This window comes from Sciurus vulgaris (assembly GCF_902686455.1).
Source record: "Sciurus vulgaris genome assembly, chromosome: 8".
Classification (NCBI taxonomy): Eukaryota; Metazoa; Chordata; class Mammalia; order Rodentia; family Sciuridae; genus Sciurus; species Sciurus vulgaris.
Genome location: NC_136468.1, coordinates 133,729,911 through 133,755,371, shown reverse-complemented (window position 1 = coordinate 133,755,371; position 25,461 = coordinate 133,729,911). Strand labels below are relative to the sequence as shown.

Here is a 25,461-nt window from a genome sequence, read left to right as displayed (position 1 = left end):
AAATGTACAATGGCTTCATTGAGTTTGTATGCTGGTGACTGGATTCCTTTTTAATGCTTTAGAAATGTGCTTTCTCTGTCCAAGTTTAGTTCTTCTTCTGTATGTTTGAAATTTTATTTTTTCTCTCAACCTCTTGATAGGATCCCTTCTGGTTATTTAGATTTTGGGACATTTTTGGGGGTGCAGATGTTTTGGATGGGATTATAGTGGTCTTGTTTCTCTCCTTAAATTTAAAATTAACTGATTTTATTCTGTCAGTACCTACTTGTTTTCAGAATGTTATTTGATTAGGGTAATTTAATATTTTTCTAATAAATCATTGTAATTAGCTATTTTTCTTGAATACTGAAGGGCTTGAGTTGTTACTTTTCTTTTCCCTCATTATGTTGCCCAGGTTGTTCTTAAACTTCTGGGCTCAAGTGATCTGCTTCAGACTCCCAAGTACCTGGGCCTATGGGAACACACCACTGTGCCTGGTTTGTTGTCTTTGTTTTGTACATATAGATGCTTCTTGACTTACACTAGGATTATGTCACAGTCAGCCCATCTTACATTGAAAACAGTGTAAGTAAAAAATGCATTTAATACACCTAACCTACCAAACATCATAGCTTAGCTTCGCCTCCCTTAAATGTGCTCTTAACACTTAAACATTGGCCTACAGTTGGACAAAATTGTCTAAGTCAAAGTCTACTGCATAATAGAGTGTTGACTATGTAATGTGATTTATGGAATTTCTATATTAAAAAAGCACTAGGCACACGGTATGCTATAAGGTGTTGCACACTGTGCAGCACACTGCAGAGGGTCCCACACACTTGTGATTGTGTGGCTGATGGGAACTGTGGTGCACTGCCCTGCTCAGCTTTGTCAGATGGTATTCTGCTTCATGTCCTGTTAGCCTGCAGCAAGGTCAAAATTCAAAATTCAAAATTTATTTTCTACCAGATTTATATCACTTTTGTACCATTAGAAAGTTGAAAAATCATAAGTTAAACCACCGTAAGTAAGTTGGGGACCATCCATGCCATTTGCCCATACAGGCTATTACTGAATTTTCTGTTTTAGTCCATTGATCTGTGTATTTATTCTTATGCCCTAACCATAATGCCTTAGTTATTGCAGATTACAGTAAGTCTAACACCAGGTATTGTAAGTTCCCTAACCTTGTTCTTTTTTTTTTTTTTTTTTTTGGGTGCTGGGGATCGAACCCAGGGCCTTGTGCTTGCAAGGCAAGCACTCTACCGACTGAGCTACCTCCCCAGCCCCTCTAACCTTGTTTTTTTTTTGTAAGTTGTATTTGCTATTCTGTGTTTTCACATTTCTATGTAAGTTGAAGATTCAATTTCTTCAAAAAGTCTACTGGAAAGTTAGCATGATTACACTGAAATTTTAGACAAGTTTGGAGAGAACTGCCATCTTAACATTCTTAAGTCTTCCAATTCGTGGACATTTTATTATGCTTTCTTTTATTTTCCTTTGCAACTTTCTATAGTTTTTACTCTTCAGGCTTGCGTATGTTTTATTTATTCCCAAGACTTTTTTTCTCTTTTCACAATTTTTTTGATGTATTGTTGTAGGTAATGATGGGATTTGTTGTTACACATTCATACATGCACAGAGTGTAGCAATATAATTTGGCCAATAGATTTTTTTTTTTTTTTTTTTTTTTTTAGTCAGGGTCTTGCTGTGTTGCCCAGGCTGGCCTTGAACTCCTGGACTCAAGTGATTCCCCTACCTCAGCCTCCCTAAAACACAAGTAGTTTGTTTTTTGATGCTACTCTAAATGGATTAATTTTTAAAAGTGTTCTACTATTTCATTGTGAATCTGTAGAAATACAATATAGTTTGTATTTTGTGTCATGATACCCTGTTAAATTCACTTTTGAATTTCTGTACAGATTCTTATATTTTCTATGTATATGATCATATTACCTGCAAGTAATCACAATTAACTTTTTCTCTTCTTTTGTGTATGTTTTTTCTTTCTTCTTCTTGCTCCATTGCACTGGTTAGCATTATCTAATACAATGTGGAATAGAAATGGTGAGAGTGAATTTCCTTTATTCCTTCCTCATCTTAGTAGGAAAGCACTGAGCATTTCATTGTTGAAGATGATGCCCTTAATCGGTGGAAGGTGCTCCCTTCAATTTCTAGTATGAATGGTTGTTGAATTTTGTTAAAATTTTATTTCATCTGTTGAAATGATAGTATGTTTTTTCTTAGTTATAGTTAAGTTAAATTGATTTATTCAGGGATTTAAATCCCTGAATAGGAATTAATCCCATTAACTCCAAATTTAATAATTTTCATTATGCATTGGTTATTTTGTATATTGTTAGATATGATTTGCCAAATTTTTGTTAGGATTTTTGCATCTATGTTTATGAGGGATATTGATTTATAGCCTTTTTTTTTTCCTCATGATGTCTTTGTTCGGTTTTGGTATCACAGAGAATTTGTCCTCATACAGTGAGTTGTAAAGTGCTCCCTCTTCCCATATATTCTGAAAGAGTTTATGTAGGATTGGCATTCTTTCTTTTTTGGTACTAGGGATTAAATCCAGGGTTGCTCTATGACTGAGATACATCCTGGCCCTCTGTAATATTTTTATTTTGAGACATTGTCTCACTGAGTTGCTGAGGCTGACTTTGAACTTGTGATCCTCCTCCTGAATCTCCATACCTGGCCTTATTTCTTCCTGAAGTGATAGAACTTATCAGTGAAGCAATCTTTACTTGGACTTTTCTTTTCTTTTCTTTTTTCTTTCTTTTTTTTTTTTTTTGCAGTGCTGGGGATTGAACCCAGGGCCTTGTGCTTGCAAGGCAAGCACTCTACCAATTGAGCTATATCCCCAGCCCCACTTGGACTTTTCTTTGTGGAAAGTTTTTAATTATAAACTCATATTCTTAAATTGATATGTCCATTCAAGTTTTCAAATTATTCTTTGATCAGTTTTGGTAATTGTTCATTTCAATTTTTCATTTAATGTAAGTTATGCAATATATTGGCATAAAGTTAATATTTCTTATTATCATTTTAATGTCTGCAGAATCCATACTGATGTCCTTTTTTTCATTCCTAACGTTGTTCATTGTGTTTTCTTTTTCTCAGTCTATGTAGAAGTCCTTCAGTTCTATTTATCTTTCTACACAATCAGCTTAGTTTAGTTGATTTCCTATAGTTACATATTTTCTTTCATTGATTCTGCTCTTTATTAATTTCTACTTTCTACTAGTTTGCAATTAATTTTCCCTCTTTCATTTTTTTAAGATGGGAAAATGGACCATTTACTCTAAATCTTTCTGATTTTTAATGTATGAGGATTTAAAACTACACATTTATCTCCAGGTATTGCTTTTACTGAATTTCACAAATTTTGACATAATATTTTCATTATAATTCAGTTCAGAGTATTTTCTGGTTTTCATTCTGAGAACCTCTTTGATTTATGGATTATGTAGAAATTTGTTGTTTAGCTGGGTGTGGTGGTGCACACCTATAATCCCAGCAGTTTAGGAGGCTGAGGCAGGAGGATTGCAAGTTAAGAGCCAGTCCCAGCAACTTAGTGAGACCCTGCTCAAAATAAAAAAAACTTAAAAAAAAAAAAAAAGGGCTGGGGTTGTGGCCCAGTGGTTAAGAACCCCCTGGGTTCAAGTCTTGGTACTTTAAAATTTTTTTAAAAAATCATTATTTAATATCCATTTTTTTTTTTGGTATCAGAAATTGAACTCAGGCACGCAACCACTGAGCCACATCCCCAACCTTACTTTGTGTTTTATTTAGAGACACAGTCTCACCACTGAGTTGTTTAGTGTCTTGCTAAGTTGCGAGGCTGGCTTTGAACTCATGATCCTCCTGACTCAGCCTCCCAAATCCCTGGGATTATAGGTATGTGTCATCACACTCAGCTCAGGTCACAACCTTCTTGATATTTTGAGTTCTTTCACTAGGGTCCTTGTCCAGAAAGGCCTGCAGGATGATCATAGACACCTGACTCAGGTCCTGCTATTTCCCTGGCCAATAGCACATCAACTACCAGAGATGTGAATGAGACCGTCCTAGATTATAGAACCAAACTTCTTGTTGATCTCAAGCCCAGATCAATAAAGGCACTCCACTGATCTACAGATCTTAGTCAAAATAAATGGCTGTGTTTTAAGCCACTAAGTTTGAATGATTTATCACAGAGGAAAACCTAGTGATACAAGTGCAGACTAACAATACCTTTTTTTTTTTTTTTTTTTCAAATCACGGAGAAGAGGTAGAATACCAAAACAATGAAAAAAGGTCAATATGCCAAATTAACAAAAAAGAAAAAAAACAAAAGGAAAGAAAAATCAATTATATACTGTTACTAGAGAAGATATTAGTATAACTGTACTTGCCTATGCTAAATGTCTAATAGATATTTATTGAATTGAAATAAATAAAATAATACATTAAAGCAATAGGATTTGATAAATTATTCAAAAGAGTATATTTCGTATATATGTGTTGAAATAGAAGCTACCCCTTTCTGTCTGCAATGGATATATCTTGAATGAATATTTTATCCATTTGGCATCATTGCAATTTTTTTTTTTTTTTAGTTGTAGATGGTCATCTTTTTTTTTTTTTTTTTTTTTTTTTTTTTTTTTTGTGGTGCTGGGGATTGAACCCAGGGCCTTGTGCTTGCAAGGCAAGTATTCTACCAACTGAGCTATATCCCCAGCCCAGATGGTCATCTTTATTTACTTATTTTTATGTGGGGCTGAGGCTTGAACCCAGTGGTTTAGCATGTGCAAGGCAAGCACTCTTACCACTGAGCTACAGCCTCAGACCCATGCAATTTTTTTAAAAAGCTGATCAGTGGAGCCTGGAGTGCACAGTGGTAATCCCAGTCACTCAGGAGACTGAGGCAGGAGGATCACCAGTTCTAGGTCAGCCCCAGCAATTAGTGAGATCCTGTCAAGTAAAAAATATAAGGCTGGGATATGACTCAGTGGTTAAGCATCCCTGGGTGCAGTCCCCAGTACAAAAACCAACCAACCAAACAAACAAAAACCCCAAACAAAAACCAAACTGATATCAGAAATTGGAGGATGCAGAAAATTACCGGTATTATTATGAGGTGAAAACAGAAGAGAGATCAGTGGAGTAGAGGAAAAGGATAGAGAGGGAAGGGGGGAGGGAAGAACGGTGGAATAAATCTGACCTAGATTTCCTATATACCTATATGAATATACCACAGTGAATCTCATCTTCATGCATATCCATAAGGCACTAATTAAAAAAAGAATAAGTAACAGAAAAATCAGTAGAGTAGAGGGAGGGGAATAGGGCAAGGGAGGAGGGGAGGAAAGCGGAACTACCAGGGACTGAATCAGAGTGAACTATATTCCATGCTTGTATAATTATATTGAAATAAACCCTAATATTATGTATAACTAAAAGGAACTAATAAAAAATATTAAGAAAGATTTTTATGAAGAAAATAAAATTGCTCTTTGTATAGCAGTTGTGGGATTCCAAGAGACTGCAAAGAGTACAAACCAAATACACAGCACTTTTTAATTGTACCACGTTTGCTGTCCTCCCCATTGGCCAGAGTAGTTTACATGGACAAATCCACAGCCACCCTAGGAGGGAATTATCTAAAGATACATACAGACAGATGAGGAAGAGCTCATGGCCATTCTTGTAATTATCTCAGTATTCTTTGTCAAATCATAGTATGGTGTTATTCATGTACCTTCATTCCCCTTTTAGTTGTATCTATTTTTTATTATTTTCTTTCCACATTTTTGTTGGTGCATTGTAGTTGTACATAGTGGTGGAATTTGTTGTTGCATATTCATACAGTACATAATATAACATTATAATTTAGCCAGTATCACTCATCCAACACTGGCTCTCCCTCCCCTCTTCCCATTCCCAGTCACCTTTCTTCTGTGGATCTCCCTTTGATTTTCATTAGATCCCTGTTCCACTTTCTTTTCCTTTTTCCTCTCTAGTTTCCCCATATGAGAGAAAATACGTGACTCTGGACCTTCTGAGTTTGACTTATTTTGCTTAACATAATATTCTCAAACTCCATCCATTTCCTGAAAATGACACAATTACATTTTTCTTTATGGCTGAATAAAACTCCCTTGTGTATATATACCACACTTTCTTTATTCATTCATCAAATGATGGACACCTAGGCTGGTTCCATAGTTTGTCTATTGTGAGTTGCGCATGTATCACTGTACACTGTAGTAAGATGACTTTGGTTCTTCAGGAGAAATACTGCGGAGTGGTATACCTGGGTCAAATGGTGTTTCCATGCCTATTCTTTTGAGGCAACTCCATGTTGATTTCCATAGTGGTTGTTCTAATTTATAATCCCACCAATGTAAAAGTATTCCTTTTTCTCCACATCCTGTCCAGCATTTATTTTTGTTTGTGTTCTTGATGGCAACCATTCTGACTGGTATGAGACAAATCTCAATGTAGTTTTTATTTGCATCTCTTTAATTGCTAATGATATTGAACATTTTTTCATATATTATCTATTTGTATTCTTTTTTTGAGAAGTGTCTGTTTAATTGGTTTGCCTATTTATTAATTGGGTTATTTGTTTTTTTGGTGTTAAGTGTTTTGAGTTCTTTATATAGTCTAGATATTAATTCTCTATCTGGAGAGTAACTGGCAAAGATTTTCCATTCTGTAGGTTCTCTCTTCACATTGCTAATTGTTTTCTTTCCTGTGCAGAATCTTTTTAATTTGATGCCATCACATTTATTAACTCCTGGCATCATTTCCTGAACGTTAGGGGTCCTATTGAGAAAGCTATTGCCTGTGCCTAAAAGCTGGAGTGTTGACCCTATGTTTTCTTCTAGGAGTTGCAGAGTTTCTGTTCTAATTCCTAGGTCTTTGATCCATTTTGAGTTGATTTTTTTGTGCAGGGTGAAAAATAAGGTTCTAGTTTTATTCTTCTACTTATGTTTTCCCAGCACGTATATACAGTTTCCCCAGCACCAATGTATGTTTTTGGCACCTTTGTCAAGGATCAGATAACTGTAAATGTGTTGGGTGTCTCTATTTTATACTATTGGTCTATGTGTCCGTTTTTATTCTAGTACCATGCAGTTTTTGTTACTGTAACTCTGTAGTATAATTTGAAGCCAGGTATTATGATGCCTTTAGCATTAATTTTTTGGCTCAGGATTTCTTTGATTATTCTGGGCCTTTTATTTTTCCAAATGAATTTTAGGACTTTTTTTTCTAGTGTCGTGAAGAATGTCATTGATATTTTGTTCACGATTTTATTGAGTCTCTATGTTGCTGTTGGTAGTATGACCATTTTAACAATATTGTCTGTTTATCCATGAACATGGGAGGCCTTTCCATCTTGTGTCTTTTTCAGTTTCTTCTTCATTATTCTATAGTTTTTATTGTATAGTTTTATTCTATAGTTTTTTCACCTTGTTGGTTAGGTTTGTTCCTAGGTATTTTATTTTATTTTACTTTGAGACTATCATGAAGTAATTATTTTCCTAATTACTTTCTCAGAAGATTCATCGTTCGTATATAGGAAAGTTGTTGCTTTTTGTATGTTTATATTTTAACCTGCTACTTTGAATTTGTTTATTAGCTCTAATAGTCTTTTAGTGGTTTTTTTTTTAATTTGTTTTTATTGTAAACAAATGGGATACATGTTGTTTCTGTTTGTACATGGAGTAACAACATACCATTTGCATAATCATACATTCACATAGGGTAATGAGGTTTGATTCATTCTGTTATTTTTTCCTCCCCCCCACCCCTCCCACCCTTCCCACCCCTCTTTTCCCTCTATACAGTCCCTCCTTCCTCCATTCTTGTCCCCCTCCCACCCCCCATTATGTGTCATCATTCGCTTATCAGTGAGATCATTTGTCTTTTGGATTTTTGAGATTGGCTTATCTCACTTAGCATGATATTCTCCAATTTCATCCATTTGCCTGCAAATGCCATAATTTTATTATTCTTTATAGCTGAGTAATACTCCATTGTATATATATACCACGGTTTCTTTATCCATTCAACAATTGAAAGACATCTAGGTTGGTTCCACAGTCTGGCTATTGTGAATTGAACAGCTTATGAACATTGATGTGGCTGTATCTCTGTAGTATGCTGATTTTAAGTCCTTTGGGTATAGGCCAAGGAGTGGGATAGCTGGGTCAAATGGTGGGTCCATTCCAAGTTTTCTGAGGAATCTCCTCACTGCTTTCCAGAGTGGCTGCACTAATTTGCATCCCCACCAGCAATGTATGAGTGTACCTTTTTCCCCACATCCTCTCCAACACCTATTGTTGCTTGTATTCTTGATAATTGCCATTCTAATTGGGGTGAAATAGAATCTTAGTGTAGTTTTGATTTTCATTTCTCTTATTACTAGAGATGTTGAACATTTTTTCATATGTTTGTTGATTGCTTGTAAATCTTCTTCTGTGAAGTGTCTGTTCATATCCTTAGCCCATTTGTTGATTGAGTTATTTGTATTCTTGGTGTAGAGTTTTTTGAGTTCTTTATATATTCTGGAAATTAGTGCTCTATCTGAAGTATGAGTGGCAAAGATTTTCTCCCATTCTGTAGGTTCTCTCTTCACACTACTGATAATTTCCTTTGCTGAGAGAAAGCTATTTAGTTTGAATCTATCCCAGTTGTTGATTCTTGCTTTTATTTCTTGTGCTATGGGAGTCCTGTTAAGGAAGTCTGATCCTAAGCCAACAAGGTGAAGATTTGGACCTACTTTTTCTTCTATAAGATGCAGGGTCTCTGGTCTGATTTCAAGGTCCTTGATCCATTGTGAGTTGATTTTTGTGCAGGGTGAGAGATAGGGGGTTAGTTTCATTCTGTTACATGTGGATTTCCAGTTTTCCCAGCACCATTTGTTGAAGAGGCTATCTTTTCTCCATTGCATATTTTTGGCACATTTGTCTAGTATGAGAAAATTGTATGTATTTGGGTTTGTGTCTGTGTCCTCTATTCTGTACCATTGATCTACCTGTCTATTTTGGTGCCAATACCATGCTGATTTTGTTACTATTGCTTTGTAGTATAGTTGAAGTTCTGGTATTGCAATACCCCCTGTTTCATTCTTCCTGCTAAGGATTGCTTTAGCTATTCGTATCCCTTTAATTTCTTTGGTCTGCCTAATTGCTCTGGCTAGAGTTTCAAGGACAATGTTGAATAGAAGTGGTGAAAGAGGACATCCCTGTCTCGTTCCAGTTTTTAAAGGGAATGGTTTCAGTTTTTCTCCATTAAGAATGATGTTGGCCATGGGCTTAGCATAAATTGCCTTTACAATGTTCAGGTATATTCCTACTATCCTCATTTTTTCTAGTGTTTTGAGCATGAAGGGGTGTTGTATTTTGTTGAACGCTTTTTCTGCGTCAGTTGAAATAACCATATGATTCTTATCCTTAAGTCTATTGACATGATGGATTACGTTTATTGATTTACGAATGTTGAACCATCCTTGCATTCCAGGGATGAGCCAAGTGGGGTTTTTTGATCTTCAAAATATAGGATCACATTATTTGCAAAAAAAGATAATTCAACTTTTTCTTTCCCTATTTTTATCTCTTATTTCCTTCCCTTGCCGAATTGCTCTGGCTAGTTATTATCTAGTTTAATTTGACTTTATATTCTTTATTTCTCTGATCTGGAGTTTGCTTCAATAACATCTTTTCAGACAAGTGGGTTGTAAAGCAGTTATTGTCACTTTTGTGTGAGTTTATGACTTCCAGAAATAGTTATGTTCTTTAAGGGTACCATAAGAAGATAACCCAAAGGAATGGTAAATTTCATGTGGTACATAACAGAATATTTCACATTGGGAGTTTCCTACTGATGTTAAAGCACATCATAAAAGACCTCCTTTTTTCTGCCTTGAACTTAAAGCTCTACTTGTATTTTCAGTCATTTATTATTTCCTGTTGACAGAATTCTATCATCAGGTTTAATACCCAGGTATAGGTTTTAAATATACTATTTGTCAGTTATTTTATCTGCTGAAAGAGTTGCATGTAAGAAAAAATATTTAAACACATTTTGACTTCCTGTTTCCCTTTGGTTTATCTAATATAATAGTAATAAATTTTAGTACCTTTATTTGAAGGCTTATTTGCCACATAGAAGTCTGATCTTTTTATTCATTTATTTTGATCCTTCTATTTGTGATATCAATTTTATGTTTATAACAATCTTGTGGTATAGATATTATCATCTCAGCTTTACAAAAGAGAACACTTATACTTAATGAGAGCTGGGCATGCAATGGCACATGCCTGAAATCCCAGTGACTTGGGAGGCTGAGGCAGGAGGATTGCAAGTTCAAGTCCAACCTGGGCAACTTAGTGAGACCCTGTCTCAAAATAAAAAATAAAAAGAGATGGGGCTGTAGCTCTGTGGTAGTGTGCCCCAGGGTTCGATCCTGGTACCTTAAAAATAATTTAAAAATATTTAATGAGAGATTACTAACATATCTAGAACATCCACCTAGTAACTGTGGAAGAGTTAGACTTTAACCCAAGTCTGTGTGATTTTTAAGTGTGATTCTAAAGAATTTATCCTAATTACTGTACTATTTTCCTGGACAAAGGATACCATCAGTCAAGAACTTACGAATTCAGAATTGTCTGTCAAGATCTAACAAGCTCTGATATGTCCTTTTGACATAAGGAGATTATTAAATTTCATTTTCCCATAAGGTAAAGCAGAGCTTGAATCTGCAATTATTTTTCTGTAACTTGTAAGGACAAGTAAGCAAAGTGTTTAAAATAGCTTGGAGCTTAATAACAGAAATGCATAAAATGGTTTTAAGATGCATTTTTATAGATTTTTAAATAGTGTACATTCACTATGCACTTTTTGGTGTGCTTTTTATAATTCCAATTTATTTCTTCACCAAGTATTTGAACAATTTTTTTCTATGTGTTAGGGACTGTTCTTAACCATAGTGATTTAGCTAAGAACAAGGTAGAATAAGATCTCAACTTAAATTCAATTAGGGAGAAGCAGTAAATAAATGCACATGAAAATGTCTGAAAATGTAAGTGTTCTAAAGACAATTTAAAGCAGACTAAAGGGACGGAGCGTACTGAAGACAGAGAATGACAGGATTGTGGGAGAATTGTGTGGGAAGAAAGGATTCAAATGAGACTTGAAAACCCAATGCAGAGCTAATGTACACAGTGCATTATGGGCAGAGTAAGCAACTTGTTTGAACATGGCTTAGTGAAGAAAACAACACGTGAGTGAGTGAATGAAAAGGAAATGGTAGATGAGGATGTTGAATTGGCTGAGAGTCAGGTTATTTAGGACCTTTTTTTTTTGCCATTGTAAAGAGGTAGAATTTTATTTAAAGACTGACAGAATGTCATTGGAAGGCTCTAGCTAGAAGGATGGTGTATTTGTCTGTTTAAAGGATATAAATTGTTTAATTTCCACATATTTGTGACTTTCCAAATTTACTTCTGTTATCTATTTCAAATTTGATTCCACTGTGGTTGGAGAAACATACGTCCTATGATATATTTTACATTTATTGAGGCTTGTTTTATTACCTAACATATGGTCTCTTCTCAGGAATGTCTCCTGTGCACTTGACTTGAAGAGAGTGTTTGCTGTCATTGGGTGGGGAATTCTATATATGTTTATTAGGTTGGCTCATTTACAGTTTTCCTCAAATTCTCTCTTTCTTTGTTGATGTGGTAGATGATCCTATCAAGACTTCACTAACAAGTGAAGTTCTTAAGTCTCCAGATATTATTGTTGAATATTCTGTTTTCTTCTTCAGTTCTGTCAGTTTTTACTTCATGAATTTTTGGTGTGTTGTTGGGTATATAGATTTTTATAAGCGTATGTTTCCCTGAAAAATTGATTCTTTCATCATTACAAAATATTCTTTGTCTCTAATAAGAATTCTTATCTTAAAATCTATTTCATCTGATATTAATATAGTCACTTCAACTCTCTTTTGGTTACAACTTTGCATGGTATGTCTTTTTCCATCGTTTTCTTTTCAACTTATTTATGGGCTGGGGAGATAGCTCAGTCGGTTGAGTGCTTGCCTTGCAAGCACAAGGCCCTGGGTTCGATCCCCAGCACCGTAAAAAAATAAATAAATAAATAAAAACTTATTTATGTTTTTGAAACTGAGTATCTTGTAGACAGTGTATAGTTGCATCATCTATTTAAAACCATGTTTGCTAATTTCTTCCTTTTGATTGTAGTGCTTAATCCATTTATATTTAAGATAACCGGTTTTTATACCTTTATTTTATTTATTTTTAGGTGGTGCTGAGAATTGAACCCAGTGCCTCACAAATGCTAGGCAAGCATTCTACCACTGAGCTACAGCCCCAACCCTAAGATAACTGTTGAGAGATGGATTTATGCCTGCAATTTTTCTATTTGTTTTCTGTATGTTTCATGATTTCTCTGGTTCTCTGTTCTTCCATTACTTTCTTATTCTGTATTAAATAGATATTTTCTAGTATATCATTTCAGTTCTTTCTTTTACTCTGTGTGTGTATGTGTTTGTGTATGTGTGTATATGTATTTTTCAGTAGTTTGGATTGAACCCAGAATCTTTCACATGCTAGGCAAGTCCTTTACCACTGAGTTATGCCCCCCAGCCCTTTTTATTTTTCATTTTGGATTAGGGTCTCACTAAGTTGCTTAAATTAGCCTTAAATTTGTTATCCTCCTGCTTCAGTCTCCCAAGTAGCTGGGATTACACGTGTGCACCACCATGCCCAACAACTGTATACATTTTAAGTTTTCTTGGTGGTTGCCTAAGGATTATAACTAACATTTCACTTTAAAAAACAATGTAGTATGAATTTATACAATTTTTAAATGGCAATAAAAACCTCCCATATAGCTCTATTCCCTTCTTCCTTCTTTTATATCATTTTAATTTAAATAGTATACAAAAACCTTATTCCAGTATAACTATTCCCTTCTCTCTTCCTTTGTCCTATTATTGTCATAAAAATTACATTTTATAATTATAAGCCCCTCAACTTAGTTTCATAGTATGCCATTGTTTTTTAAATCAGATGAGAGAAAAAAGCTTCAACCTAAACATATTTACATTGTCTTTTATATTTATGCAGTTATCTTTACAGGTTCCTTTCATTTCTTAATGATTTAAGTCACCCTCTAATGTTCTTTCAGTGTAGCCTGAAAGACTTCCTTTAATATTACTTGTAGAACAAGCCTACTAGCAACAGATCGTGTTTTCATTACGTAGGAACATCTCAATTTCTACTTCATTTTTAAAGGATAGTTTTGTTGGATGTAGACTTGTTGGTTGACGTTGTTTTTCAGTCCTTTGAATTGGTCATTCCATTGCCTTTTGAACCCTTTAAAAAATTCTTTTTAGTTATACATGACAGTGGAATGTATTTTGGCATATTTTTTATTTTATTTTATTTTATTTGCATTTATTTTATGCTGAATTTATTCCCGTGCCATAAGTTTTTGTTTCTTTAGTTTCTTCTGGGATATCTTTTTCTTCTGTGCAACCTCCTCTTCTGGTTTAGGAACAATCTGTTCCTTTTCAGTGAGGATCATCTCGATGTGGCAGGGGAAAATCATGTATGGATTAATCCGACCATGAGCTCTGTAAGTACGGCGGCGCATCTTGGGTGCTTTGTTCACCTGGATATGTTCAATGACCAGAGAATCTACGTCTAAACCCTTAAGTTCAGCATTACTCTCTGCATTTTTAAGCATATGCAGCAAAAATTCAGCATTCTTTTTGGGCCACCGTCCCTGTGTCCAGCCCCACTGTTTGGCCTGGGCACACCTACCAACTCCACCATTGTAACGCCGGAATGGCACACATTGCTTCTTTAAAGTGACATTCTTCAGGTACTTGGTAGCTTTTCAGATATGCATACCCTTGATAGCCTGCACAGTTTCACGGGTGTTCTTAAAGTGAACGAAGATTTGAACCTCTTGATTTGCATGACTTTGTGGGGTTTTCTGGGTCAAGAGAGTAGCAGACCATTTTCACAGATCACCTGAGGCCGCTTACAGGAAGAGGAAGAGGGGTGGCTTCTGGGAGAATTCATGAAAACTCCTATTTTGGCATATTATACATACATAGAGTATAACTTATCCTAATTAGGATCCTGTTCTTGGGGTTGTACATGATGTGGAGTTACCCTGGTTGTATATTCAAATACAAGGTTAGGAGGAACCCTTTGGTTTCTGATGAGATGTCAACTGTTAATATTATAGAGGGTTTTTGTTTATTTGTTTTGCAGGTATGTGATGAGTCACTTTCTTGCTTCTTTCAAAATTATCTATGTTTGATTTTTGACCATTTGAGTATCAGGTGTCTAGATGTGGATTTGAGTTTATCCCACCTGGAGTTCAAGCTCTTTGGATGTATAATTTTTTTTTTTTTTTTGGTGATACTGGAGATTGAACCCAGGGCCTTGTGCATGTTAGACAACCGCTCTACCATCTGAGCTATATCCCCACCCAGCCCTGGATATGTAATGTTTTTGATAAAAGTTAGGGAGTTTTCAGTTGCTTTTTCTTCAGATATTCTGCTCTTTTCTTTTTCTCCCATTTTTGGCAGAGCCCCATTATGCATAGGTTGGTATGCTTGATGGTGTCACACTGTTCTCTTGAATTTCTCTTTATATTTATTATTCTATTTTTGTTTCTATTTTTCAGAAATTTACCTATTTTAAAGTTTGCTCAGTGTTTTATCTATTGAGATCTGTTCTTGGTCCCTTCTAGTGAATTTTTATTTTCAGTTACTTTATTTTTTAAAATGTCAGAATTCCTGTTTTGTTCCTTATAAAATATATACAATTCCTATCTCTTTACTGATATTTTCTTTTTGGTGAGACATTATGCTTACAGTTTTCTTTAGTTCTTTATGTATATATGTGTATATATAAAATATAAATATGTATATTTTTAGTTCTTTGAACATATACATTATAGCTTTTTTTATATTTCTTTGAATACATACATGATAGCTGATTTGATTTTTTTTTCTTTCTCCTCCCTTCTCTTCCTGCCCTCCTGGATATAACTCGGGGCCTCATATGTGCTAGGCAGCTGCTGTGTTACTAAGTTACATCCCTAGCTTCTGATTTAATTTGTCCAGTAAGTCTAACATGTTGATTTCTTCAGTTTCTATTGACTGTTTTTCCTCCAGTGTATGGGTCATATTTACCTCTTTATATTTGTATGCTCTTTTTTTTTTTTTTTTCATGAAAAGTGGACATTTTAAGTTGTATAAAGTGGCAACTTTGGAAATCAGATTCCTCTTTTTCTCAGGTTTGTTATTGTTGCCTTTTGTGTGTTAGTGAATTTCCTAGACTAATTCTTTAAAGTCTGTACTCTTTGTCTTGTTCAGACACTGAAGTCTTTGTTCATTTAGCTTAGTGCTCAGCTAATGATTTTACTGTGATTCTTTAAGACCTTGAACCAGTCACACGTTCTCAGCCTTTGCCAAAGAGCTTTCTGTGTGTGTTGGGGGCACTCCTTTAGCTCTCTGGGAGTTTATAATTCTATCTTAACCTTTACTTCCTGATAGTTAGGGTCTCACTCTACCTGATAGTGTAGAACCTCAAGGTCAGCCAGAAGTGAGAGATTAGGACCTTCTCAGATTGTTCTTGGGCATGCATACTGCCCTGCACTTTCTGGATTCCTAGGAATATTTTGGAGTATTCAAAGACCCGTATGAATATCTCATTCTCTAGACTTTTCTTTAAGGTTTGTCATTAGACTCTTGTTTAACTTATGTTGCTGCTTCAGGCACCTGTTATTTTAAGCAATTGCCACTGATTTTATTTGGCACACACTTTGAACTACCTTTGCATTAGATCAAATAAAGTCTTGTGAATGAAACTTTCCAGGAAGCTTCCAGAAAATTCACCTAATGGTGATTTTCTGGGGGATGAGGTGTTTTGGGAGCTCTAAACCATTCTGAGCCCTCGATTTGATCCCAAACTTCTGATTTTCATATTGATTGTGGTTGGAAGACCACTGGTCTTCAAGTCTATCATATATCACATATCTGGAAAATGGAATAGAAATAGTACAGGTTAACACAAAACAGTGTTCTGAGATTCAACTGTTTCTCTTGAGTTGTTGCGGTTAGTTAATTTCAAGTTCTGAAAAAGTTAATTTTGACAAATTTTGCTAGTGTTAAGTTTTATACGTAATGTGAGGTCCAGGGAGATTTATGTGATTTTCCTAGAGTTACAGAGTAAGAAAAAGACTAGGAATAGAACTTTTATTTACCTGATTCCAAATTTCTTAACATATGTGCATATGGTTTCATGACATATAAAATTTAAATTATGAGTCAAATATTAAATTCACAATATTTATAATAAGACTGCCTTCCATGTACACATGTACATAGTTTACATAGTAGTCTTTTTACGTAGTCTTTTTACATAGTTCTATTCTTGTTTTTTTAAAATATTTTTTTAGGTGTTGATGGACATTTATTTTATTCATTTATTTATGTGCAGTACTGAGAACTGAACCCAGTGCCCTACACATGCTAGGCAAGTGCTCTACCACTGAGCCACAACCCCAACCCCTATTCTTGTTTTTAAGGAGGTGAAAATTTAGTTATTCAGAAGCTTTTTGTAGACCTTTGGCATGATCATCAAGAAGGAGGATTTTTCATATGGAAATATGAACACATCCACTTAATTTAATTTGAACTTTATATTCTGTTGTAGGAGAGGAAAAAATATATTTTGTTACCCATATTCTCTGTAGAGTCCCCATAACAAAAGATGATTAGCAAGAGAAAAGTGTACACATTTGTTTAATGTGTTTTATATGATATGGAAGCCTTCATAAAGTAAGTAAAAAAATGGTTAAACGAATGTTTTTATGCTAGGTTTAATAAGGAGTAGAAGAAAATCATAGAAAGATGTGGTAGTATAAAGGGTCTATGAGCTAAGGATAATAAACTGAGAAATTTAGCCAAGATCTGTTTAGATTTTTCTCACTGTCTCTCCATCTTTGGAGATAAGGGTATTCCTTTCTTCACAGTATAGGGAGAGGCACTTCCATTTGAAGGTCTTATGACTTGGATCAGAGGAGAGTCTGAAGTCTTCCTATGCCTTCAATTTCTTAGATTCCTTCATCTTAAAATATTTAATTTTCCAAGGTGCTGTATTTAGGGATAGCTTGTCCTGAACCCTGTCACTATCATAAGCTAAATCCATCACAGCCAGTTCTTACTATATTCTTTTAATATTATGAATTTCTTGACAAAAACAATTTTTATTACCAGTTTGTCTTTGAAAATAAATGATTTATTTTTATTAATAGAAGCCATTATGGGCTGGGACTGTAACTCAATGGCAGAGCGCTTTGCCTAGCATGTGTGAGGCACTGGGTTTGATCCTTAGCACCACATAAAAATAAACAAATAAAATAAAGGCATTCTGTCCATCTACAACTACAAAAGAACTTAAAAAAATATATAGGCCATTATTTCATATGCCTAAATAAATGGTTTTGTGATACTTATGATTTGTATGCATTTGGAGCCATGTTCAGGTCTTTTGAGCTAATCTATAAATTAAATACATAGATTTTTCAAGTCACCAAACTAATTCAAAGTTACTTTTGAAATAGTTTTGAACAAGAAAAATTATATTCCTCTTTTTTCTACTACTTGTTATTTTCCCCATTTTAGTCCTTAGAGTTAACTGTTTTTAACCTATTTCAGTATTGGTTTTAGTCAGTTTTTGCATTGCTGTGACCAAGATACCCTACAAGAACAACTTAGAGGAGGAAAGATGTATTTGGGGCTCACATTGCAGATGTCTCAGTCTGAATGGCTGACTTCATTGCTCTGGGCAAGCCAGCACATCATGGGGGAGGGTTCCAGTGGAGGAAAGATGCTCAGCTCATGGTGGGATCAGGAAGCAGAGGGTGGGGAAGGCACCATAGGGAATTTGCACCCTTCCAGGACATGCCCCCAGTGACCCACCTCTCCAGCTACGCCTGCAGTTGTCACCCAGTTAGTGCCTTTGAGCTAGGATGGACTCTCATAATCCCAATCACTTCACCTCTGAACATTTCTGTGTTAACAGGAGGCTTTGGGGCCACCTCATATCCAAACCATAACAAGTATTTTTTAAGACTTTTTGTAATATGTCTTTACACATATATGTACATCACATATATAGGCCTACATACTTTTTTTAAGAAAAGGGATACTTTTAAAATGTTGGATTTGTAGTGTGCTTATTTGTTTGTTGGTTTGCATACCTAATTATTTTTAATGGTTACACATTATTTCATGTTATAAATATACCAGTTTAATATTTTTTATTTTTTTATTGAAAAAGAAGAGAAAATTTATAGAGTTGAGAGCTTGTTGGATGGACTGGCAGGGGAACACAGTGACTTTTGCATCCTTGGCTGGAGAAGGATGATCACTGCTGGGGAAGGCTGTTCTTGTCTACTGAGCCCTGTAATAAGCAATGAGGTAGAAGGTGGTTGAAAGTTTTCTGTTTTTTCTTGGGTACACATAAGAAGACACAAAGTAGTCTTTGTTTCTTTGTTACTTGAACAAAAGTATGTTTTTTAATTGCCAACATTGGATTGGTAGCTTTTCTATTTGTTGTTGAAGTGATTCTCTCTTAAGCCTGCTCTTTGTTTATTTACTTATACATTTATTTTACTTTTGTTGATCTAAGAGGAGAGTCATAGTATTTTACCAACGGGGATTTTTCTCATAAATGTCAGCCTAAGTAATGTGAGAGTCCACAGTATCTCCTTGGAAACCAGGCTTTTGTGGGATAGAAACAACTGCTTTAAGATGGATGCTGTGTCCTAGGAAATGATTCAGGAAGTCTGGCAAGAAGGGAAGTCTTGCCATTAAGGAAATTCAGGAAATAGCAGGACAATTATTTAAATGCTTAAGTTTGTTTATTGTGATTCATTTAAGAATGGCCTGTCCTAATGAACATATTATAAACATGGTAAGTAACAAGTTTTATTTCTGGCTCCTACATGGTATGAATTTATCACTAAAGAGTTTGGACATATTGTTTAAAATGAAGTAAAAGTTTGCTTGTTTTTTGTCATTTGTGCTTATCAATGGCATCAACTGAAATGCAGATATGTGCTTTGTGGATGACATTTAAAATTCACTAAAACATACGACTTTTAAAGGTTCCATTGGTCTTGTCTCCTGTAATAAAAGTTTGGTGGCACTTTTTGTCTCGATGAACAGAAAACTGTCTTAGAGATTTCCAGTTATTTAATAAGAACGTTTTTCAATGGTCTCAAAAAAGCATTTCAGATTAGAAGTTACCAAAGCAACTCCAGAAATGCTGGCAAAGAATTAGTTTTTCCAAAAAATATTTTAAAGTAACAAGATTGGTAGATGATCAGTATACTTAACATAAAATTAATCTCTTTTGGAAATTGAAATATTACTAATACCCAAATAGAAACATTCTTTTTATTTATGTTATTATAGCAACATGGGAAACCATTGGAAAAAATTAATAATTGGTTAAATTCAGTGATTATTTTGTTACAGAAATTGGCTTTTATTTCAGAAGTACTAATTATACTGTTTCAGTTTTTTTTTTGGGAGGGTGGGTACCAGGGATTGAACTCAGGGGCCCTTGACTACTAAGCCTCATCCCCAGCCCAATTCTGTATTTTATTTAGAGACAGGCTCACTGAGTTGCGTAGTTCTTTGCTTTTGCTGAGACTGACTTTGAACTCGAGAGTCTACTGCCTCAGCCTCCCGAGCCACTGGGATGACAGGCATGTGTTACTGCACCCCACTATTACTGTTTCAGTTTTGAGAAGGGATCTCAAAAGTATTGTTTTTACATCATCATATTTTAAAATTTACTTGTATATAACTCTAGGATTACACTATTACCTCATTTTAATTCTCTGGAAAGAATATCTTCTAATTTAATTTAAGAAAGTTATTATCTCTAATTAAAATTGAGTGAGGCTTTGAAGAACTGTAGTTACAATACTTTATCTATTTATTAGTTTAGACATAAAAAAATGCATTCTGAATTGTGGTAGTATTACATCTATTTAACTTATGATTTTGAAATAATTTCTTGCATTTATCAATTTAGAATATACTGTATTTCATTGTCAAAGCATTTAAGATTTTATTTAAATATTTTTATTTTTAAAATTTGAAACTAGAGAGCTGGGCACAGTGGTACGTGCCTGTAATCCCAGCAGCTTGGGAGACTGAGGCAGTAGGATCATGAGTTAAAAGCTAGGTGAGGTGCTAATAAGCAACTCAGTGAGACCCTGTCTCTAAATAAAACACAAAAGGGCTGGGAATGTGACTTAGTAGTTGAGCGCCCTGTTTTCAATCCCTGGTACCTTAAAAAAAATATTGAAAATAGAGAAAAGCTGCAAGATTAGTGCAAGGACTCCTGTGTACCTTTTGTCTAGATTCTGCAATTGTTAACATTTTACTATATATGTCCTGTAATTGTCTCTCTGTTTGTACTATGTTGTTGTTATTTTTTGAACCATTTGAGATTAAATTGCAGATATGATGTCTCACTCAAAATCCTTCAGTATGTATTGAGAACACTGATATATAACCACAGAACAACTGTTAAAACCAGGATGCTAACATTGGTATACTACTGCTATCCAATCCACAAGTCCCATTCAGATTTCAGTGACTGCTCCAGTAATGTTTTTTTTGTGTGTGTGTGTGTTGTTGTTGTTGTTGTTTTTTGTGGTGCTGGGGATTGAACCCAGGGCCTTGTGCAAGTGAGGCAAGTATGCTACCAACTGAGCTATATCTCCAGCCCTTCCAGTAATGTTCTTTATGGACACTCTTTCCTTTCTGGTCCAGGATCTATTACCTGACAAGAAATTTATTGGGAATCTCTAGATAGATTGTGGTACCACTTGCCCACATTTTAAGTAAGTAATTTGATTGCCTTGGTTTTGAGCACTTTTTGGCTCCTGGTGGTTATTTTTTGCTTGGTGCCTTTACCTTTGATTTTTATAATGTTATATTCCTAATTCTTTGTTTTTTAATATTAGTCTTTGCTCGTGCTACCTGTTTTAGTTAGCTTTTTCATCACAGTGTCCAAAGCACCTGACAAAACAACTTAGAGGACATTTTTTTGGGGTTCGCTGTTTCAGAGATCTCAGTCCAAAGCCTCCATTGGCTTGGGCCCAAGTTGAGGCAACACATCATGGGGGAGGACCTAGGGGAGGAAAGCTGCTCATCTTTTGGTGTGGTCAAGAAGTAGAGCGAGAATGGGGGCCACGGGAAAGATGCACCCTTCCAGGGCATGCCCCCAGTGACCCACCTTCTCCATCCACGCCCCATCTGCCTACAGTTACTACACAGTCCATTCAAACTGGGATGGACTGAGTAGGTCACAGCTTTCATAATCCAATCATTTTACCTCTGAATGTTCCTGCATTAGTAGAAGCTTTGTGGAGATACCTCAAATCCATACCATAACACTACCTAACCTGTAGCTCCTTGGGCCTGGTTGGGACTCTTTCTGAATTTCTTGATCCTAGCAACCAGTCCTTCCCTCTCTTTTGTTTCCTTGGCTTGATAATATGAAGGGATAAATAATGTTTTTGTACTTGTGTCTGTCTGGAGTCCTCATGCCATGTGCCTCTTCTCTGCAGGGGTTAGTCAGAATGTGACAGAATAGGAGTTGGCATTAAGAATAATTGCACATATCCAGCCAGCATAGGGACTATGTACAACTGAAGAGAGATACACATCTGGAACTTATGTACACATGCATATGTATGAGAGTGTGTATGTGCACACATGTACACATGCATAATATACTTTGATGTGAATCTTGAGTTAGGTAGAATGCATTCCTGAATTATTTTGGATTATGCTTCTGCCAATAGACTTTATAGTCCTGGTGTATAATTTTAGGTGGTGGCTTGTTATTGTATGAAGGAGTAAATTAATAAAATTGTTGTCTACCATTTGAGATCAGTTGGCAACTCAGAATATGTAAATAGAATAGTCACTACTCAAGAATTAAATCACTGGGGCTGTGGCTCAGTGGTAGAGCATTTCCCTGGCATGTGTGAGGCCCTGGGTTTGATACTGAGCACCACATCTAAATAAATAAAATAAAATGATCCATTCGCAACTAAAAATATGTATTTAAAAAAAGAATTTAATGGCTGATATAAGAAGTTTATTCAGTAGTTAAGCTCTGATATTCAAAAATAAACATTTTAAGAGTTGGCTTGTTTCTGTAGAGGTTTTTCAAGGAGAAGTTAGTGTAAAAAGTGGTAAAACTTCTGATTCAAAGTAATATGTTTGTGTATGTGAACATGTATATATGTATATCTGTATACATATACATATATGTATGTGTATGCATACGTGTGAATGGATAAAAAAGATACATACACTATATATATGCACATACATACATATATATGCATACTTTTTTTGTTCTCAAATTCCTTTACTCAAGTGATCATCCTGCCTCAGCCTACTAAGAGGCTAGGACTACAGGCTGTGCTACTGTGTCCACCTCCTCTTAATTTTTCTTTTTCTTTTTTTGTATGGTAGGGTGTTCTGGTTTCTTTCTTTTTCTTTTCTTTTTCGGTACTGAGGGTTGAACCTAGGTGTACTTAACTATTTAGCCACATACCCAGCCTTTTTAAATATTTTAGAGATGGGATCTTGCTGAGTTGCTAAGTGCCTCACTAAGTTGCTGAGGCTGGCTTTGAACTCATGATTCTCATGCCTCAACCTCCCTACTCTTAATTTATCTTAATGATAAAATATTAAATTTAAGTTTAAGGTCAATGTAGATAAGGAATTAGGTTTTCAGAGAAGCAATGATTTGATTTCTGGAAAGTACATTGAGAAAAGGAAACATTTTTAATATGATATGTGTCAAGTACATGCAGGAAGAATCCTTTATCAATTCATGTGACCATGGATTAATAAAAGCTATAAATTGTTGAGCCTTGGGCTTATGAAGAATTTCCCAGTCTCATACGCCCTCTTGTGTTCAGCTGCAGTTAGAGCTGTTTATGTTACATGGTTTTTGGTAGTCTTGTCTAAATTGATAGATTGGGTTGTTATAATGTATTCTTTGAAGACATTATACATTTTGAGCTATTAATGATAAATATTCAATACACATTACCCAATCTCTTATATCATCTTTGTAGAACTGTTCAATTGAAAAAAATAAGTATTTCCCTGGTTATGTTCCTTATTTTTACTTTTGCATATTCTTTATCAGTATTTATTATATTTAATTCATGCATTCGTTGAGATATGTTTTGAACATAAATCATTTCCAGAGTAGTTGAACAACAAGGTTTACACTATTATTTTTATGTGAAGGTTCTGAGGCAGTTGTAAACTATTGTGTGATTAGGTATTAAGTGTCTGGCATGTTGCAAGTCTTCCATAAGTATATGTATATTTTTTTTCAGTAAATACTTGTTGAAAGGAAAAATGGAAGAATCATGACTGATAACCTGAATTTTTTAATTGATTTAAAGAACTGAAATTAATTGGTTGGTTGCAAACTTGCTATATTCTGAAGGATGGCTTTTTACTCTTGTTCCAAAGAACTTAGGGAACAAATGACTTTTAACTTATGGGTCAGTATTTATTTGAAGTAGAACCTTTTATGCCTTATCATAATTAAAACCATATTCAAATCTCAATGTATAGCCTAATAATTGGCATGGAACCACGGCCTCATTTTATTTGAATCCCTCATAGGCTGTTTTTTTGATTTTTGTGGATCTCATCAGAATCAGAGCAACTTTTTATAAAAATATCTTTTTAGATGTTGATAGACACTGACTTTATTTATTTATTTGTATGTGGTGCTGAGAATGGAATCCAGTGCCTCACACATGCTAGGCAAGTGCTCTACCACTGAGCCACAACCCCAGCCCCCAGAGCAACTCTTGTGTGAGTTTATGAACCATTGTGCCAACTGATTTTGGAAGTTTAGCAAATGGGGTCTAAGCAAAGCATTCCTTTCAAATCGGGGAGGAATTAAAAAGGTGATTCTAAGGCTCACTTACCAAAAGTTCAGCATTTCCTGATGACTTTTCTTACTAGATGATAAAAAAAAAAAAAAACCTCTTATATTTGGTTTGTATAGGCAAAGCATATGCTAAATCATACAATTTAGAAAAGATTTGTCATTTACCTGCCCTTATACAGCATTTTTTAAAAAATGTACTAGTAGGAAGGATTTAATATGATTTTCTCAATTATACTCTCAAATTTAATATAACCTGCCCTTTGAAGAATGAGATGTGAGATTTTTTTCCATGTAAAGTTCTTTTTTTTTTTTTTTTTTTTTTTTTTTTTTTTTTTTAAGAAATGGGGCCTTGCTGTGTTGCCCAGGCTGGCCTCTAACTCTTAACTCCAGCCTCTGAAGTAGCTGGCTTGTGCCACTATGCATGGCTCCCTGTAGTTTTGTGGCTATGTAGTATTACAGAGATAAAGTTTTGTTCTGAATTTAGTATTAGTTTTGTCTTGTAAGATTCTTTCCTGTGCCTGTGGCCTTTCAATTTTCATTGAACAAGCATTTAACTTATAGTTTTGTAATCTATAAATTTATAACTAAAAACAATAACTTTTGGAAAAAGTTACTTACATATACTGTATCTCTTTAAAGATTTGCTACTATGTATTGTGAATTACCATGCCCATAATTCTGTCCCTTTAATGTGATGGGAATAAAGCATGTCACACTTTTGTACTTTTGATATATAGTGTATGGATCTATTTTTTGATCACCTTTTAACTTTGACCTTGCCATTAGCAGATTTAAGAGATTGTTTTTTTAAGCCCCAAATGAAGGAAATTCTGCTTTTACATATCTAGAATATGCTACAAATTATTTGACAAATATTTAGTAAAGAATTGCATGCATAGCACTTTGTCAGCTATTCCTTGGTTATTAGTAACAAATTTAAAGTTTATTTTTAGAAATTTATATGTGTGTAGTAGTGTTTTATAGTGTTCAAATTGCATTTACACTTTTTTAAAAATATATTTTTTAGTTGTAGGCGGACACAATACCTTTATTTTGTTTTTATGTGGTACTGAGGATTGAACCCAGGGCCTCACGCATACTTGGCAAGTACGCTTCCACTGAGCCACAACCCCAGCCCTGCATTTACACATATTATCTCAGTTTTCCTCCTTGGTTCAACTCTCTGAGGTCAACATGGTGGGTATTTTTATGACTGTTTTACATATAAAGAAATCTGAGATCTGGAGAAATTGTGATTTGACTAAATGTATTTGTACATGTGAAAGCTTTTTGTAAGATATAGAAAGGCTAAAAACATGAGGATTTTACTATCATCTATTAGGCTACTATCAAAACTTAGGTCTTTCAAGTGTGATATTCATTCTCCCTCAATATTACG

General features: G+C 34.8%; 1 protein-coding gene, 1 long non-coding RNA gene and 1 pseudogene across 5 annotated transcripts in view; 1 reads left to right on the top strand and 2 right to left on the bottom strand.

The window, feature by feature from the left end:
• The window catches only part of TTC28 (tetratricopeptide repeat domain 28), a 603,016-nt gene that overhangs the window by 33,615 nt on the left and 543,940 nt on the right, over positions 1-25,461 (top strand). The window lies entirely within an intron of this gene.
• On the bottom strand, positions 183-3,570 carry LOC306668259. Its single transcript, XR_013765796.1, has 2 exons — positions 1,276-3,570; positions 183-1,172 (listed from the first exon to the last, which is right to left on the bottom strand). It is a non-coding gene; the product is annotated as an uncharacterized lncRNA (long non-coding RNA).
• LOC306668821 (large ribosomal subunit protein uL22-like) lies at positions 13,437-14,081 on the bottom strand (annotated as a pseudogene). Its single transcript has one exon. The product of its transcript is annotated as a large ribosomal subunit protein uL22-like (transcript).